At 46.4% G+C, this 15,522-nt stretch overlaps 1 protein-coding gene and 1 pseudogene across 2 annotated transcripts in view; one reads left to right on the plus strand and one right to left on the minus strand.

Annotated features, from left to right (window-relative positions):
• LYRM4 (LYR motif containing 4) overlaps window positions 1-15,522 on the plus strand; it is a 91,641-nt gene that overhangs the window by 9,510 nt on the left and 66,609 nt on the right. The window lies entirely within an intron of this gene.
• LOC109577285 (syntenin-1 pseudogene) lies at window positions 8,702-10,658 on the minus strand (annotated as a pseudogene).

The raw sequence follows: 15,522 nt of genomic DNA on the forward strand, positions 1-15,522 counted from the left end.
GGTATCGCAAAGAGTTAGACATGACCAAGCAAATAAGCACAGTGGCCCCTAAAACCATTTTTAAAACTGTTAAGAATACATAAAATGTAGTAGCATGAAATAATTGTTATTATTTTAAAATAACAATAGAATCAGGGCCAGGGGAAAATAAAGATAGAGAATATAACAAAGTGAGATATAAAGCTAGACCACAAAATGCAATTATAAGTCAATCAGATCAGTCACTCAGTCATGTCCAACTCTGCGACCCCATGAATTGCAGCACGCCAGGCCTCCCTGTCCATCACCAACTCCCGGAGTTCACCCAGACTCACGTCCATCGAGTCAGTTACGCCATCCAGCCATCTCATCCTCTGTCGTCCCCTTCTCCTCTTGCCCCCGATCCCTCCCAGCATCAGAGTCTTTTCCAATGAGTCAACTCTTCACATGAGGTGGCCAAAGTACTGGAGTTTCAGCTTTAGCATCATTCCTTCCAAAGAAATCCCAGGGCTGATCTTCAGAATGGACTGGTTGGATCTCCTTGCAGTCCAAGGGACTCTTAAGAGTCTTCTCCAACGCCACAGTTCAAAAGCATCAATTCTTCGACACTCAGCCTTCTTCATAGTCCAACTGTCACATCCATACATGACCACAGGAAAAACCATAGCCTTGACTAGACGGACCTTTGTTGGCAAAGTAATGTCTCTGCTTTTGAATATGCTATCTAGGTTGGTCATAACTTTCCTCCCAAGAAGTAAGCGTCTTTTAATTTCATGGCTGCGATCACCATCTGCGGTGATTTTGGAGCCCAGAAAAATAAAGTTTGCCACTGTTTCCACTGTTTCCCCATCTATTTCCCATGAAGTGATGGGACCAGATGCCATGATCTTCGTTTTCTGAATGATCTTCGTTTTATAAGTCAATAGGACTTCCTTAAAGTCTCTTAAAATTAATGTTTTGCAGTAGGGTAATGCATTTTTTTTTAACACAAATTGTACTTACAAGACGTTCTGTTAGGAAATTGCTGTAATGGACATTATAGGAAATTGCGTTTCGCAGCCTCACATCAGTAGCTGTGTGTCCACTTACTGTGGATGCAAGATACTTCTTGTCCTAGTACTTCTGTGGCCCCCTTCCTGACTGCCTGAACCCCTCTTCATCAGCTGGCAGATGTTTGTATCTGCCTTAGCGTTTATTTTCTCAGCTAACTGGTACCTAGCCAATTTAGGAAAATTCTAACCTTTAGAAACCAAATGAAGTGGTAAACTTAGATAAATTGCATGAACCAACCTGTGAATCTCTAGATTCAGCAGGAGTCAGCTAAATTAATGAGTGTCCTCCTGGCTTTTGTCTGGGTTAATAATAGGAGTACCCTGAATAGGGTTCCTGCAGCTGATCTCTGCCACCCTTATTTTAAGAAGCAGATTTAAAATTGCCAAAGTTGAGACATAATAATATCATCACTGTGACATTTCGATTATCTGTTTGACTTCATAGCAACCGATTATCACAGTTCTATTTGAAAGGATAATTTTTTGTTGTTTTTAAACTCGGGGAGTTTGGAATTAAAAGCAGACAGCTCACGGAAATGATCTTTCCGGACAAATAAGGGATAAATGAAGGTCATGTGACTTGACGCTAGCGTTTCCCCCTTGCTTCTTTCCCAAATATGGTTACTCCTGAACTGAGTTTTGCTCTACGTGTTGTTTTCAGTGTTCTGAATGAGGGCCACGAGCAAGGTGGTGTTCATGTAGGAAGGCTCCTGGGCTTTGAATCAAGAAACCCTGGTCCAGGTTCGAGGTCAACTAGCTCCCAGCTCTGACCTTCAGTGCATTTGCTCCCTGGCACATCTTTTCAGAGGCACAGGCTGCAGAACCTTCTGGCTGAATGTTGGGCTCCAGAATCCCTTCTGCAGATAGATACAAGTTAACCAGTGACTACACGTGTGCGTGCTAAGTCGATTCAGTCATGTCCGACTCTGTGCGACCCCAGGGACTGCAGCCCACCAGGCTCCTCTGTCCATGGCACTCTCCAGACAAGAATACTGGAGTGGGTTGCCATGCCACTCCAGTATTACTGCTGCTGCTGCTGCTAAGTCGCTTCAGTCATGTCCGACTCTGTGTGACCCCATAGACGGCAGCCCACCAGGCTCCCCTGTCCCTGGGATTCTCCAGACAAGAACACTGGACCTGTTAAACTGGTAGACCAGCTGCCAAATCTTTTCAGTTTGTAGTAGCTAGCAGTCATTTAATGAACTCGGTTAAACTGTTGAGCTGCACTCCGCACCAGGTGCTTCCTCGCCATCCAGAGACCTCTGTCACTGTAGCGTGTGGTCTCTGATGAGGTCGGCTTGAGTCTTCAGCAGACGTTGGCTGGGGACCCACCATGTGCCAGCCCCTGGGCTCCTGCGGAAGTGCAGAGACAAACAGCGTGAGCTTTTCCCAGGAGGGGCTTGTGGTTCAGTGCACAGAGTAATGCACTCACTGAAAGAAAAAGAAAGTGTAGTCGCTCAGTCGTGTCTGACTCTGTGTGACCCCGTGGACTGCAGCCCACCAGGCTCCTCTGTCCATGGAATTCTCTCACTGAGGGTTCTGTGAAGACGCAGAGGCGGTGCCAAGATAGCGAATGGACAGCGGATTGTGGGGGCAGATAGGGGAGCAACACAGCCTGCCCCAGAAGGGCCAGAGCTTAGGAAAGGAACGGTGGCTGCCCTGGGCTGTCAGGGTTGTGCAGGGCTTCGCTGGAGGAGGGAGGCTGAAGCAGTGGGGATGGACCCACAGGCCAGTGTAGCTGGTGCTGAGTGTGTGGACATACCAGCAGTGTGGCGTCCCCGCTGGGGGCGGTGGGAGCAGGGGAGGGGGAGGGGCACAGAGCCTCGGGGGCCCCGCCAAGATGCTGGATGCCATCCTCGGCAGTGGACAGCCACACAGGCGTCTGAACAGACCATAGACTACACCTTCCAGCTGGACCACCTGAAGCGGAAGGAGGCTAAAGACGTGGAGGCCAGTTGGAGGTGGGTTACGCGGTGAATGATGGTGAGGGCTGGCTGCAGCCTTGGTGAGAGCAGAGGAGGGGAGGACGGTCTTGAGATACACTGAGGATTAGCCAGACTCAGTGGCTGGTTGAACACGCTGGGTTAGGGAGAACGACTTGACCTTCGGTGAGGAGAATGTAAGTGGAAGAAGTTGTTGGAAATGCGACATCACATCTCAGGGACGGACGGGAGCGTCTTTGGTGCAGGGCCGTCGCCTCAGAAGCTCGTCTGCACGGTTCAGGCTCAGTTTTAAAGCGTCTCTTTGGTCGTAGGTGTTAATCTACGTTCATCTCACTTTTCTTCCAGTTATGTACCTTTACATACTAATGTTGCTAATTTGCCTGTTAATCAGTCCTTGGTGTTCAATTAGTTGACTCTATCTTTTTTCGAGTCATTATTTGTTTTCTTCACTACTTGGCTGTTATCCTCACTGGATGTCATTAATGTATCTGTTAGCCTTATATTTATTCTTTTGTTCCTGGGGTAATTTTTTAAGTAGATTTAATATCCCCTCCATTTGGTCTTATTTATTCAAAGTTACTTATGTGATCAATTCATTATAATGATAAGTATCACTCTGTAGCACAGTTGTTCATTTAGTGCTCTCATGTATTTCTTTTTGTCTGCCCATGTCTTAAGGATAAATACGAATATTTTTCCCATATAATTATCCCTCCCCTGCATCTAATCCCTAGAAGTGGTGATATGTTGACCAAAAATCACTTACATGGATGCAAGCAGCTCTTAAAATCCTTTTTCCTCTTTATTAAAAAACAAAATGCTAAATTAAATGAGAAAAGAGTTCCTTACAGCCAAACTGGAGCCAGAAAAAGCCACTGACCCTCTGTCCTGGTCTAACTGTGTCTCGTGCATTGATTCGACACGTCTTCCTGGAGGCCCCACTGTCCTGTGCGTGAGTTCAGAGCTCTGTGTCCCTCCCTCCCAGACTGAGCAAGCTTGGCCTTCAGTACAGGTGGTCTCTAAGCTGGGGAGATACTGAAGTGGCGATCATGCTTTTAGCGGCAACTTGACACTTTAGCACCAGACTTGAACGCCCGAAGGAAGGAAAGCCCCAGTGGGCATATAACTCAGTGAGAGCAGACCTGATCAGAGGGCCTCCTGGCAGGGGCGTCATGCAAGCGCTTTGCCCACGGCGGGCCCCAGAATTCTTCCAGTCAGCCAAGACCAGGCTCCACATCTGGGGTCAGCATCTCAGAGCCAGAACTGCCCACAGTCCTGAGCAGTGAGGCTCAGACCACTTTAGGGAAGGAAGACCTTACTTCTTGTGCTCTGTGTCTGGAGCCAGCAAATTAATCTGTCAAAAAAAGACTAACAGGAGGGAACATGTACACATTTTATTTCATGTTAATATTTTTATATAACACGAAGGGCGCCTCACAGAAAAGTGACAACCCCAAAAAAGCCCTCAAGGTTTATATACCGTTTTTACAAAGGGCCGTAAGTTGTGGAACGGTGACGAGACATGATTTGGGCACCAAAGGACAGGATGTTACTGGGAATTGGCTAGGAAATGCATCGGGGAAACTGACAGGAGACAAGGATTACTTGGGTGTGGTTTCTGCAGACCCATCTCAGCCTCAGCTCCCCATGTCTGCTGATAAGAATATTCTTTCCTTCCTAGTACCAGGAGGACACCTTTCTCGTGGGGAGCTTATGCCCTGCTTCTGGCAGAAAGGACAGGACAGAGTGCTTCCCGCATCTATCATTTCTCCCTTGCCTTCAGCTCAAGATAACCCAGTGCCAGGGTGGTGTATCTGTGGGTGGAACGTCCTGCTCCCCATCATCACAACTTGACTTTGGACTTGGCTGTGGAGTCTGTATGGTCGGGACCTTCTGGAAGAAGGGGCGGGGAATGTACTGACAGTCTCCGCTGTAGCTGATGGAACTCGTGCCTCTGAGGTCAGCTGAGGCGCCTCTGAGGCTGCGCTGCTGGAGGGCTGGAGGAGGTACAAGCGCAGCAGGTGTCCTGGGTCCGTGAGCGGCTGTGAGGGGACGGTCTGTAAAGAGCCTGTGAGGAATGAGCAGGACTTGCCCGTGGAAACTGTCAGCGCAGCATCCGGGACCCCTCTGACCCCTGACGGGGCTGCCCGGGGAGAAGTTTCGTCTTGGTCAGCATTTCCCAAAATGTCACGGGTGTTAGTGGAGCAGGGAAACTCTGAAGGAGCCCAGGTGCCTCCCTCTGCTTCCTAGTCTCCACGTCTCTTTGCTTTAACCTGCAGACGCTCCGTGCAGCTTTCCCAGCCACGCAGTGCATGCCGGGAGGCGGGCGTCCACGTGTCACATCCGATTCCCACTCACCCGAGGCTCTCCAAAGCACACAGGCAGCGGGAGGGCTCCCCAGATCTGCCGAGTCACCCTCTCTGCCTGCATCGTCGATCATACACAAGACCACCTTACCTCTAGGAAGCCTGCATTTTGCAGAAGAATGCAATGGGCAGAGCTTCCCCGCTGTGCCTCCGTGTATCCACCATGGGCTTCTCCCTCTGTGTTCATCCACTGACAATTCTTCCTTTAAGTTTTTTGGTAAATGCAGTTTTTCACGCTTGTGTGGCTTTTGATGCAAAGTGGATATTTTGACTATTTCAGTAGGTAAAGAAGCTGGGAGTGAGTCTGCCCCACATTAAAATGACTGTTGCATACCCACTGAGAGTGCGCCCTTTGTTGATTCTGGATGGGGCTCTTGGATCGAGGAATTACAGACAGTGATGAGGCCCAAACCACCTCGCTCTGAGCACTTAAGTGTATTGAAAAGTTGGCCTTGGATTTAAGCCAAGTAGTAAAAGCTTCATGCACCTCACAATGAAAGCGTGTTGCGGATTTCTGTTCCTGAGGTTACTGCCGCTGAAATGTAAGTGGCAGGCAGTAAGCCCTTCTGACTTTACCAGTTAGACCCGGTGTCTGCACAGCTGTGGTCCACATCCAGAGAGCGGGGAGCTGCACCTTGGACCTACGCAGTTAGCAGAAGCATGTCAGATGCTGAGGGAGATGCTCTCTGGAGACGCTCTCCGGCACTGCTGTGCACCTCTGTCGCTTCCGTGTCTTCTAAACAAGGATGCTCTTACATGACTGAGGATCTGCTTACTTGGCCAGGAAGAGGCAGCACCTTTGAGAATGGCCCAGGAGCTCTAAGCAGTGACTGTGCCATGGTTGGTCACAGGGACAGCCTGTGGCCAGGATCCTTCAGCCACACCGTGGCCCAAAGGGAGAGGAGTGTGCCCACAGGTGAAGACTCCCAGGCCAGCTGGGGCAGCGTGAGGAGAGGGGTTTATGCTCATCACCGGGGCTGGCTTTCCAGCTGCACTTTGGGTCTGACCAGTTACGTATACAGGTACAGGCCAGGTGTCATTCCACTGTTAGTCAGTATTAATATAAATAGTGAAATGAATAGTAATAACTTGCAAATGCAGATGTTTGTTCAGTTTTCTTCAGTCTTCGAGTTTTGTAAATAAAATTAAATCTTAACACAGAAATACCCAAACACCTACTAGATGATTCACAGAGACATCATGGAAATAAATTATGTAATGCATGAAAATATTTTGACCTACTTGAAAGAAAGATACAGTGGGAGGTCTCCTGCCATGCAAACAGATTCTTTACCATCTGAGCCACCAGGGAAGCCGGTTACAGGTTATTTGTACTATAAACGGCCAAGCCAGCAAACATCTCAAGGCAGAACAGCACTCAGGTCGGGATAACCATCCCCCTGTGACAGTGCAGGCTCTTCCACGCCCACACGGCCGGTGACATCCCGGGAGACACAGGGGTTAACTGCATCTTTAAATTCATAGAATGTTAGACCAGACAGAATGTTAGAGATGCGTCTCCTCTGTGACAGCAAAATTAAAGCTCGCCGAAGGGTGAAAGTGCTTCTGGATTTTGTGAGTAAAGCCAGAGGGGGTGTGATTTTTGCGCCTCTTTGCATAAACTTACATATGGAGGTCAGGGTCCTTCAATGCCTAGTAGGTAAAGTAAAGGTCGCTCGTGGCCTTCCTGTGCTGGACTCACTCCTTATTCAGGACTGGAGGGAACCCAGGCCCACCTGGTCCCTCAAGGTGCTTTCAAACCCAGGATGCTCCTGGGATGCTCACCACGATGTTGACCTTCCTTCCCAGCCAAGAATTCTGAGTCCCAAGACCGTCCATATTTACCTCCTGGTTTCTGGTTTTACAGATGATTACTATATCTCTGGAATATTTTTAGGTAGTTTTAATTTTTTTCCTTCTGAATAACCCAGCCGGTATTCTGCTACTTGGCACATCCTAGGAAGGGGGAGCGAGTACCACTCTGCACTTCTCTGCTCTGTAAATTATCCTTAATGATGTGTTGAGCACAAGCTCGGTGACTTATCTGTGTCCCCTGTCCTCTTTTCTTCCTGGCTCACTTATCCTTGCTGGTGAGTAATGGCAGGAGGATAACATAAACAGAAGTCAACTTTATTTGGCTTCATTTTAACGCACTGTTAGAATATTTTAATGAAGACACTTGAGTTTAGACCACGAGGAATTGTTCTATTTCTTTTGTTTACTAGAGGAATTTCTATTGTTCATGCTTTATTTTCTCCCATAAAGTGGAAAATCTAGAAGTAATTGAATATTCTACCATAGATAGTTATTCTTCTTTAAATTTAAATCATTTAAAGGCCCTGTCTTACATTGGCACGGTTCACAGTATAATTTTAAAGTAAAATTTTACAAGTTGTTTTCTGTAGTTTTCTAACTTTTAGCTCTTACTACACAATGAAAGCTTGAGTTTGCCTTTTTGGTACAAGGTCAGGCTCATGTCTGATAGATGAGGGGGTCATGGGGGGAGAAGGCAGAAAATTCCGTCTCTGCTCGTGGCACATTGATGTCGTGGTGGTGTTTTTAAAGGAAGTGTGGTCAGTTCCATGAAGACAGTTAGTGCTTGAGTGGAGCCTTGGTTGCCTCCACAGGAGTGTTTGCAGGACTCCACGGGTGAAGGACAGTTGGTCCCTCGCCCCTCTTGGTCCAGGATCAGGTGAGACGGGCACTATGGGTCCCAGCTCTCCGAGTCCAGCTTGCAGGGCACTGCGCTTCCCGCACGGCCGTGTCTAAACCCAGAAGCAGGGAGGTGCACCTCTCTGCCACAGCGCCAGACAGCACTGTAGAGGCGGCCTTTACTCTGATAGATTGGTTTAGGTTCTGAAAAATCTTGTTTGCAACAAAATGTCAGTGGCAATGAGGATAGATCCAAGGGGTAACTGGAAGTTTAATTTTGATGAATTGTCGGTTAAAGATCCTAAATGTTTTTAAGCATCAGAAAGCAAGCCTGGACAGAAATGCTCCTAAACTGTTCCTCGAGGGCCTGAGGGGACATCTGCTGCAGGACGAGGGTGCCTTTCTTTCTTTCCATTGTTTATTGAGGGCTTTTTGTTTGTTCTGTGTTTGTGTTTTTCTGGGTGCTTCTTGGCATGCCCCTGCGCGGCCTGTGGGATCTTAGTTCCCCTGTATTGAAAGCGTGGAGTCTTAACCACTGGACCACCAGGGACGTTTCTTTTTTTTTTTTTTTTAAGAGAATGTTACTTTTTAAAAAAATCTCCATAGAACTGTGCCTAAAATCTGCAGTTATGTAAAAATGGTTTTTATTTATTTTTTTTTCAGACTAGAACTTAATTTATACATTTTTAATTAAAATAGAATAGGCATAAGCCAAAGAGAGGGGAAAAAAAATGAGGATAATGTGTCATTCTTTGAGCAGGGAGGAGGCAGGAAATGGAACACATGACCAGGGCAGTGTCCTGAGACCGTCCCGGGGCATCTAGGTTACATGCTGTGTAAATGCCACAATCAGGTCTTAGCCCACTTAATCTACACATGAAAAGAAGAGTCAAGGTTCATTCTATTTAGTACAAGAATTTTTACATTAAATATATAGTGCTTCATTTCTCAAAAAGTGATATCAGTTACTTTTAGAAGAAAGAAGTTCCATTACACAAGGAAGGACTAGAAAATCTCAAATGCACGTCGGCAGCTGTGCTAGCTCGGGAGGTACTGTCAGGCTGCGCGGGGCCAGTGCACATCTCAGGTGAACGCAGAACTGCGTCTGGGTTTAGAAAGGCAGCAATCATTACATTTTGGCTTTTATTCTAGATGCTTAACTTAGTTAAGGCGACAGTTCAAGCGTATTGAGTGAAGGTAGATAAAATGTAATGACAATCGATAAGTCTCTTGCAGCTACACACACTGTCTAATAATGCTTACATGGAATGAAACCAGTGTTACCTAGCTGGTGTTACACACACATAGAACTGAAGAAAAGTAATTCTAAATGCATTATGGTGACAGTAAAAATGCAAATACAGCACAGAACTAAGCACTGCTCGATATCAAGGTGATGGTTCTAACAGAGCTGAGCCTGTAGCAGTCATCCTACTCACAAGGCTGTGAAAGCATCAGGTTTCCAGTAAAGAAGCTAGTCTGTAAAAGTCTTTTCAACTGTAAAACCAGGGTAAGGATACAACTATCTTGATGTCTGAACAAGATATACTGGATCAAACAGTAAGATTCCCAGCCCTACTGTAAGACAGGAAGTCCTCATGCAGCATATGCTCGCTGGCTCCTAGAAAGCTTCATGTGCATAATAGAAAGGTCAGTTGCCCAAGACGTAAACGGGAGAACTTCCGGGAAGTTTCCACTGTGCCGTGACTTCTAAACCTCAGGAATGGTGTGATCCATCAAGCTTTTCATAATGCTTGGCGCCATCCGTTTAATAATGTGTTCAAAGATTAAAAGCAGGCATGATTGTAATAGTAACTATATTTCCAGCTGTGGACAATATGTCTGCGATTTGAGAGTCCTTCAGTCCAATGACGTTCTGTCCCTTGACCTCACTGATGTTATGTTCCGTGAGAAGACGGTTTCTAGCTGCAGAACTGTCTTTCACAATGGATGTGATTTTTCCATTTTTAAAAACAAAGCCAATGTGTCCAGTACTGTCCTTATGCATGGTAATTGTCCGTTCAAAGGGCCTGTCCCGAATGGTCATGGTGATGATCTCTCCGAAAGCCTGTTTGAGCACCTTGTGCGCCCGGTCCGAGCTCCAGCCAGCACAGTTCTTGCCGTTTATCTGCAGCACCTGGTCCCCAAACCGCAGGCCCACCAGGGAGGACGGAGAATTGGCCTGGACAAGCTGAACAAATATACCGTTGTCTATGGATTTCAGCCTGAGCCCAATCTTCCCGTCTTGATCCTTACACAAGATGACTTCCTGGATCCCTTGCTTGATCTCTGTTCTGTGGATCCCAATGTCGCCACCAGTGATAGGGGCCACCATGTGGCCACCATGCTGGAAGGCCGCGCCACCACCCCCTGACTTGGTGCTCCAGGGACCAAGGCCATATTTGCATGTATTTCTTCTTCATTTAAACTCAGGCCCATGTACTGAGAGAGCTCCGGATATAGCTTAGGATAGAGATTTCCATCTTGAGAGATGGGAGCAGAGGCTTCAGATAAAATCGCTGGGTTGGCAGGGTTTGCAGAAAAGGCAGTCTGAGCCTGAATCACATTGTCTACCTTCAGGTCTTCAAGAGATGGGTACAGAGACATTTTTGCAGGATTTTTCGAGGCCTCTGAGACCCTCTCTGCGCCACCAGTCACTGGCTCGGACTTCTCTAAAAATGGTTTTTAGGTCATAACATTTTGAGGACACTTTTTCTTGGATGTACATAGTTTTCATATTTAATATTTAATGCTTATTATAAGCCATAAATGTACCGTAATTTCTTTGATTGTTTATTATTGGATATTTAGATCAGGGTTTGAATTCCACAAAGGGGACTAAGTAGGAGGTTGGCCAGAGTCCTCAGAACTGGGCTTTCAGAAGTCTATGACCGTTGGGGAAGGAATTCCCAGCACCATCTCTTTTGTGCCCTAGGTTTTCCTCTCTCTCTGCCCTTCTGCCCACTCACCTGTCAGAACTACAGCCGTGGGTTTACTAACACATCTGTCTTTTCCATAGCCACACCTGAGCACCTGAACTCAGCTGGCCCACTGCACTGCCTGCTGCCCAGCTCCACTGGCCTTCTCATTGGACAGCGAGTGCTGGAAGCCTGCTCCGGCTCTCCGTTTCTGAAATAATTGTTTTAAACCCCTTTGCTCAAGCTTCCAATCCTCCTCACTCTTTTTTTCTTTATAATTTTGCTTTCTGATGTATACTTCAGAAGTCATAACAGAAAAGAACAAACTCAATTGTCTTAGCTAATTTCACTGGGGTTTTTTTTTCGCTTTTCATTGATTCAGCACATTTTAAAATAATTTGTCTCATTTTCCTATGGGATATTACTGCCTTTCTAAAATGTTAGGAAATATTTCTAATTTATTAAACTCTGCTTTTACTTTATTACTAATCAAGCTGGGTAAGCCATTAATTGTCATCTGAGTATGGCTTTGACTACATTCCAAAGATTCTGTGCATTGACTTTTTCATTATTTTAAAAATATTTTCTTATTATGTGGCAAATTTTGTTTCCTTCTCCCAGTTGTTATTCACAAGCGTGTTTCCAAAACTCCGGGGTGTTTCTTCCTGTGTGTACTGCACTGTCGTCATGGAGCGCATGCCGACGCGTTCTTGCTGAAGTTACTGACGGCCTCCTAACTGCTCGCTCCAGTGGGGCTCTTCCCAGGCTTCGTCTTGCTTTCCTAGGGCGAGTGGCATTCCTGTGTCCTCCCCGCTTATTAAACTGGGCCTCCTTGTCTCCATCTTTCCTGCCTCGGTACCTTGCCTGTTTTAAACATTGGCATTTCTCCCAGGCTGAGTCCCAGGCTGGCTGCTCTTCCGGTTCTGCAGCTGTCCTCGGAGCAGACTTAACTACCCTACCGTCTTGCCTCATTCTTCTTTGTCAAGGATTTTCAGGTTTATTACCAGCTTGGACCTTCTCATCGGAGATCCAAAACCATGTTTCTGGTAGCCTGCTGGACATAACTGCCTTGTTGTCCCTGCATTGCCTTTAAAAAATCCTTGTAGAACCTTTTGTTGTTATCTGTTAATACTAAGCACTCCTGGCTATATGTATTTGTCTAAGTATATTCCCTTCCCCAATCTCGTCTCTCACAGGTTGAACCTTCTCTGATTTTTCTTTATTATGGTAAATTACTAGCACTTTAAATTATTAATAAATAATAATTATTATTATAATTTAGAGAGCGGGACTTCCCTGGTGGCTTAGTGATAAAGAATCCACTTGCCAACACAGGAGACAAGGGTTCCATCCCTGATCCAGGAAGATCCCACGTGTCACAGGGCACCTAAGCCCGTGCACCACAGCTGCTGAGCCTGTGCCCTAGAGCCTGCTTTCTGCGACAGAGAAGCCACTGCAGTGAGAGACCCACGCACCACAGCTCGGCAGTAGCCCTGCTCTCACTGCAACCAGAGAAGAGCTCACACAGGAACGAAAACCCAACACAGCCAAAAATAAATTTTTAAAAATTTTAAAAATTTACAAAGCATAAACTCCAGTCATCAGAAGTAATTTGAAACATGCTATCTTTTTGTATTTTTTTCTGTATTTAACATAATTGAGATCATCCTGAATATAGACTTAATATCTTTCATTTCAGAAAACTTAACATCAGAGGGTAAAGTTAGATTCCATATTCAACAGCTTCCACCAAAATTAATTCCAAAAAGATCAAAGAGTTAAACATAAAAAGATAGACCAAAAAAGTTCTCAGGAATACATGAGTGCGTATTTGTTGTGATCTCACAGTAGAGAAGACTTGTAGCTATGATGTATAACCAAAAGTCATAATATAAAAAGTGATACACTTGGCGGAACGGAACACTTGTACACAACAAAGCACACAAGCATAAAGTCAGATGGCAGTCCAGGGAGAACTTCACGACTCATCCCAAAGATGGTTTCCTTAGCACCATCTTACAAATCACTCAGAAAGATCACTCAGTGAAGAAAAGGCAGAGAGCATTAACAGAGACACGAATGGCTTTAAGCTTGTGAAAAACTGGTCGGCAGCACTCATAACAAGCAACATGTAATGTAAAGTGAAATGAGAGGCCGTCTTTCACCTGTTAGGTCAGCAGAGGTCAGAGAGTTTGACGGCGCGCGTTGGCAGTGGTGCTGGAAACAAGCAGTGTACATGTTGCTGGGGGAAGCGTGGGCTCGTCCCTCTGCAGAGAGAACTTGGGCGATATTTTATTAAAACCACAGATACACATGTCCTTTGCCTTACCACCTCCATGTCTGTGAGTTGACCACAGACATGCACGTGATGCTTCAGGAAACAAGGGTGTTGACTGTCATGGCAAGACTGGAAACAATCGAAGTGCCCATTCGTTAGTGAGAGTCGCTCAGCCATGTCCGACTCTCTGTGCCTCCATGGACTATACAGGCCAGAGCACTGGAGCGGGTAGCCTTTCCCTCCTCCAGGGGATCTTCCCAAGCCAGGGGTCGAACCCAGGTCTCCCGCATTGCAGGTGGATTCTTTACCAGCTGGGCCACCAGGGAAGCAAGGGGCCCCCTAATGGTGGGTCTCGTGCTGTGGGTCAGCTCGTTTGTACTGATAGGAAATGATGTATTTTGGTTCAGGAAGTAGAGGTGCACGGTGTGTTTAGAGCTCCACTGTTGTGAAGAGGAACATACATGTGGAGGGTGTACTGTGAAGCCCATGTCTTCCGGAGGCTTCACGGGACCCTGCATCTAATGAGCAGAGTGTCGGGGCCGGGAGGCTGAGTACTCTCCTCACGCCTTGCTAGGCCTCGGACTTTGGTACCTGTGACTTTAAGGGTTTGGAAACATCTCTTTTGGAGAAGGCAATGGCAGCCCACTCCAGTGCTCTTGCCTGGAAAATCCCATGGACGGAGGAGCCTGGTGGGCTGCAGTCCATGGAGTCGCAAAGAGTCGGACAGGACTGAGCGACTTCACTTTCACTTTTCACTTTCATGCATTGGAGGAGGAAATGGCAACCCACTCCAGTGTTCTTGCCTGGAGAATCCCAGGGACGGGGGAGCCTGGTGGGCTGCCGTCTGTGGGGTCGCACAGAGTCGGACACGACTGAAGCGACTTAGCAGCAGCAGCAGTAGCAAGCATCTCTTTTAAAAGCTGCATGATGTCATAATTTATGTAGCCGCTTTGTTGTTGAACATTTATGGTTGTTTCTATTTTTAATGTTTATAAACAGTTCTGTAGTGAATATCTTTCTGTATACAGCTTTGTTATTTCTACAGGCTGTTTCTACAGGATCACTAAGAGTAGAATTAGTGGATAAAGGATTATGAACGTTATTATAGATTATGATGCCCTTTTCCCCACAGGACGTGTAGTTCATATCCCACCATCAAGCTGTACATGCCCTTTAAAAAAAAAATCTGCTAATTTGATGGACAGGAGATTCTGCCCTGTTTAAATGTACGCTTCTTTGATTATACCTGAGGCTGAGGATCCATATATTTATCTCATGCTTCTCAGTTTAGTCACTCTAGGCTCCCTGGTGAATTATTGGTGTGTACCTCTCGCTCATTGACTGCGGTCCTTCTCTCCTACTTGATTTACATGTGCTCAGGATGTTAATCTTTTGTCTTATTTGTTACTAACTTGGTTACATCTTTAAGGACATGGAAGAGTTAGCCAAGAAATCAGGCTGGAGAAGGACACTCCCCATGTGGAGAAAGAGCAGGCCGGCCGTCAGGAAACTCCGGGTCTTCCTGTGTAGCGGGAGTCGGTGGCTCCTCCTGGACATGGTGCTTGGCCGGGTAGGGTCGAGGAACAGGGGTGCCCGGTCCGCACTAATGCACTTGACCCTTATGGTAACAGTAAACCAGCAGGGGAAGCATGTCATGGGTTTACTTGCAGCTTCCCCCCAAGACTGAGAGCCTTTGGTCTCCAGGGTGGCTTTTCTGACGGCAACTTGACCTCCTCACTCCATGTCCTCCTCACTGGTCAGTGTCCTCCTCCTTAAATAACGAAGCTCAGTTGTTCCACTTGCGCTTACTGCTTATGTCAGTAGCTGTCTCCTTCATAATGCTCTCAGCCACTCTTCCTAAGGCTTGCTTGCCACCTGAACTATTTGTAGCAAGACTTGAAGTACCGTCCATAGACAAGATGATCTTTCTGCTCTTCGTGAGGCCAGTTTTTGTTCTTTTAAATGCCTTGCGAATGGATAGCAACTTGGCTTATAGCAGGTACAGTTGAAAATCACAGATTCTGTTCAGCTGTTTCCAGAACCTAGTTCTACCACTTACTGGGCATTTGATCTTGGCCATTTTTATTATCATTACCTCTGAGTTTAGTTTGTGCGTATTAAATCGGATAATGCGCATCCCATCCCGAGCACGGTCTCCTGTGCCTGGTCCCCGGGCCGTACATCCTAGACTCGTAGGTGTTATTTCTTGTCCCTTTGGACCCTCAGTACAGTTTGGCAAATGACTGGAAAACAGCTGTTTTCTTTGCAGATTTCTGAAAATAAAAATCTGAGGTTATACTTACCTCTGTTGCATTCATTATTACCAGCTTAGCG

This window comes from Bos indicus, chromosome 23 (genome assembly GCF_029378745.1).
Source record: "Bos indicus isolate NIAB-ARS_2022 breed Sahiwal x Tharparkar chromosome 23, NIAB-ARS_B.indTharparkar_mat_pri_1.0, whole genome shotgun sequence".
Classification (NCBI taxonomy): Eukaryota; Metazoa; Chordata; class Mammalia; order Artiodactyla; family Bovidae; genus Bos; species Bos indicus.